The sequence below is a fragment of the Aedes aegypti genome, chromosome 3 (genome assembly GCF_002204515.2).
Source record: "Aedes aegypti strain LVP_AGWG chromosome 3, AaegL5.0 Primary Assembly, whole genome shotgun sequence".
Classification (NCBI taxonomy): domain Eukaryota; kingdom Metazoa; phylum Arthropoda; class Insecta; order Diptera; family Culicidae; genus Aedes; species Aedes aegypti.
In genome coordinates, this window is record NC_035109.1 from 279,979,038 (window position 1) to 279,983,463 (window position 4,426).

Sequence of the window (4,426 nt, forward strand, 5' to 3'; positions counted from 1 at the left end):
AGACGCTCAAGGTTTGCAGAAGCAAAAGCAAAAGCAAACCCCCCCCCCCTTCCCTGTCAGCATACGACCAAAGTTCCCACCGGGGGTTGGTTACCCGATCTTCCCTAAGGTTACTCGTACCCCGGCCAGTACCGCGAGGAGGTAGGGATAGGAGTTGCTGGGCAAGAGGTTAAGGACCGCACAAAGGGGTCTATTTTATTCCTTCAGGTACGCGAGGTAACAATGGTGCGCCATGCCCAGCCATTTACCAACCATCTTGATGTGTTCCTGTTGATTTTTTGTTCCCAATTTTCTCTCTATATGTCGATATGAACATTATCAAAGGTTACTAGACCAGATTTAAGCGATTCAGAACAATTTGGAAACTAGAAATGTTTGTTTGTTTGTTTATTATTTTCCTAGTAACGGAGTAATTTTCAATCTAGTGTTCATTAAATTAATGTTCTTTGTCTCGATCTCTCGCTATCTCGATATCGAGATGTAGAGAGGCGACATTTTAGTGACTTGGTCACTATTTTCGACCAGGTCAAATTACTTTGTTAAAGACAAACAAAAAAGTCGGGTAGGCATCCATTAGCATAAGTAAGGGCAAAAAGGTTAGGATGGTCTAAATCCCCTTAAAAATAGCTTTCCTTTCTAGAAAATTGAAGCTTTTGATCTAAGTCTACACTTAGACCGAAGAATTTGATAATCGAATGCGTTAAGCCCTCCGCTACGGCTATCTGGGCTCATTCCTGACAGACCCTCTGAATAAAAAGTTAGTGCAGTTTCTACAGTGGTCTTCAGCTGTATGTGAAGGAGTTCTTCATGAACTCGTCTAAGACTTGCCCTTGAATTTTATTTGAGAAATCAGTAAGGAATTAGTTTATTTTTTTCTATGATAGTATCAGGAATTCCACTAGAAATATTAACGCATGAGCAAACATTTATCCGCTGATTAAATCATCACTTCTTCTTGCACACGACTTCGTCGAAAGTAAGTCGCCAATTGTTTAACAGTCTAATTTCTCGCCAAATGTTGTGCACACATGCACGAGTTGTTCAACATATACGATAAATTATACTTACCTTACCAGTCGGGCTAAAGCTATCAGTATCTACACTGTGACAAATATTCGACTTGGATTGATACAAAGTTGTTTGGCTGTTCGACATCGCAAATATTTTGTCTGTGATACAACCGATGTTTGTGTATTGATTTATTCCTAGTCAAATATTTCCACTTATGGCAAAGTGTGTGATAGCTTGAGGCCTAGGTGGCATCTGCTGGACGTCGGCGAGAAATTACCCAAGTAACCACGAAGCTTTATATGAATACTTTATGTTTGCTCTATAGTATGCTATCAGATTTTGTTTTAAAGTGGCATAACCTTTAAGAGCTTTATAAAGCATAATTAAAGTGGGTAAGGGCCCCATAACAACCAAATTAATGCAATACTTGGTAAAGCGGTTTTAATGCACAAGCCCTACTAAAGCATTTATGTTTGTATATTTAAGGTTCATGATGTATATTAGCTTAAAACAATGTATGTTTAGGGCTTGCGTTAAAAATAAACAAAACAATGAATCCATTGACTACCTTTCAATGGGTTTCTTTACCAGCTTAATGATTTTTTTTGTTGGAATCAGGATTCGAACCCACAACTAGGATGATGGTGTGCTGGATGCCTGGCGCGTTGGTGTCCTGTGCTAAAGCTGCTGATGTAATAAGGTAGGATAAAAGTTCCTTATAAACGAAGCCATTGTGTGTGTCAACATTACTATTCGCCCAGTTATTACGATTAGAAAGAATTCTCTTCGGCGATTGATATCCTTTCCTCACCAAATGAAACATCAATAGAAATAATTTGATCACCATTCTTTCTTGTAGAGTAAATAACAGAACTTAATCCACAACACAAAGCCCTAGCGCATTAAACAGATTTCGGGGGAGAGAAATTGATCGACATTTCCTCTCGCTCCTTATGAATAAAAGAGTCTCATAGATAAAATACAACAATTTTGAATGAATAAATATATCCTTAGATCATGAAATGGGGGTTCGAGATGAAAGAACGTCATTTCATTATTCTTCCATATTCCACAAAACGTAATGAGCGAGTGCGAACGTGCTCGATCGTCTTACTTATTTATTACAGATTCGAGTGCGTTTAATGAGGTTATGTTATCTTGTATGACAGCATAACTGTATATTCACTCTTAACGCTTAGCATAATGCTATATTAAAATAATGCTACAAAGCATTTACAATGTTGATCAAATGCATCATTGCTTGACAGTTATTGAATAAATGCATGATAACATTATTATTGCGAACGTGCTCGATCGTCTTACTTATTTATTACAGATTCGAGTGCGTTTAATGAGGTTATGTTATCTTGTATGACAGCATAACTGTATATTCACTCTTAACGCTTAGCATAATGCTATATTAAAATAATGCTACAAAGCATTTACAATGTTGATCAAATGCATCATTGCTTGACAGTTATTGAATAAATGCATGATAACATTATTATTGCAAAAAATGTTGACTTTCGACCAAATTAATGCAATGGTATAATGCTTGTGGTTACTTGGGTAGGCATATACCACGTGAACACAAAACCGCATTCTTCCTCCTCGTGGACAAGGGTAGACATTTCATCAACCTACCCACCCCCTCTCCACTTTATCCATGTGGACTTTTCAAGAAATATTTTTCATCATCTGGCACTTTTCTTCTATTCAAAATAAGTGAAACATTTCACAGAACAAACATTTACTATAAACGAAGTTTTCAAAATGCAACCACTTTTGTTTGAAACGAGGAAATTATTGAATGCCTAATTATGTTTATAGCTCTAACAATAAATTTATCACTTCTGAATTTGTACAACCATCAAAAACAACCCGCATAAAAAAACACAATTTGCCTTATTTTCAAAACAGTATTTCAATCCTAACTGGTAAGGTTAAAATATCTCAAACTGTGCCTCTTATGTTGGACAATTTGAAGCATATATCAGTAAACTGTTTAAAATGGTTCATGTAATCCATACCAAACAGTGACAGTAAATTAAAGTGTGCCGAAAAGGTCAAACAATACGATGATTAGAAATTAAAAGAAACGGTAAAAGTGTAACTTAACCATCTGTCGAATGGTATGCGTTTCACACACTCACACATGCGCATTTACCATTCAAAACTTATTCTTAACAATTTCACAAACAGTTTTATGAGTTTGGTATTCGTGAATGAGTTTCTTAAAAAAATCATTGCTCTAACCTCCGTTTGAAACACTTTGAAAAATATGTACGCAGATAATATGTATTGTTTTTACCCTGGTTTTTACTGAGCGATAAAAAATGTTGTGCTTTTTATATTTTATGCAAACTGATAAAAACAGTCTTGAAAATAATTATTGTTTCACATTGTGTATTTTTTTTTTGAGGTTAAAACGTATTGATTAAATGCGCTAAAATTGTTGTTTTTTCGCTGTGTAAAACTTCTCCAGCAACATTGTAGTGTTTTTTAAGCGTGTGATTTTTTTCGTTTGTTTATTTTGTGAAATCGCGAGTGGAAAAATGATAGAAAATTCAGAAAAAAAAAGTGCCGGTACAGCAACCGAAGATAGCTCCTGCTGTTTCTAAGAGAGTGGCCGACATCCAGCAACTTGGAGGAGAGCAAAATACATTCCAGCTACAAGTTAAAGACAGCGGTTGCCTTCATCCAACACAGCAGTTCCATTTTCATTTCATTAGAATCTCCAGTAGATTCCGTTCCCAGTATCAGACGGACGAATTTGATCATAATCGGTTGGTAAGTGTTTATTATTTTCTTGCGATTGAAAAAATCCTAAATACGATTTCGATCTGTTTGTTTCTCCCAGGTTGAAAGCGGTTCCTAAAAGCTGACTTCATAGCATTGGCCAACAACCTGTAGATTTTCCTGCAGCATCAAACGAGATCAGGCATTTAATACGAGCTACGTTAGGCAAACCTACTTCGAAGGAGCTACATTACCAGATGCTGACGATGGCAGTGCTGGCGTCTTTGATCCGGTTAATTAGGAATCCCTCATCCCTGTTTAATAATGAAGTCCAGACATGAGGATTTTTTCCGCTGCAGCTTTCGTGCTGATTTAGACTTATGATTCAAACTGTTACAACAATGTTATTAAAATATATTATAATGCATATATACGTTTTTTTTTTTCATTATGTTACAAACATATCAGAATGGTTTAGTAAAGGGTAAAAAAACAATAACGTACCGTAAACCAACAGTAACACATACATTGTTTGATTTGAATTAATTTTATAGTTAAACTATTCTTAAACAGTTTGCTTTACATTGAATGTGAGAAAAATGGATAATATATAGACCATTGGGCAAATTGTGGACGAAAAATTTTGTTCAGGAAAATCGCCATTTTTAAATGGTTA

The 4,426-nt window shown here is 35.8% G+C and overlaps 1 long non-coding RNA gene across 1 annotated transcript; it reads left to right on the top strand.

The window, feature by feature from the left end:
* The first annotated feature begins 3,512 nt into the window (after positions 1 to 3,512).
* On the top strand, positions 3,513 to 4,183 carry LOC110679231. The gene is made up of 2 exons (XR_002502314.1): positions 3,513 to 3,801; positions 3,872 to 4,183. It is a non-coding gene; the product is annotated as an uncharacterized LOC110679231 (long non-coding RNA).
* Positions 4,184 to 4,426: the final 243 nt, after the last annotated feature.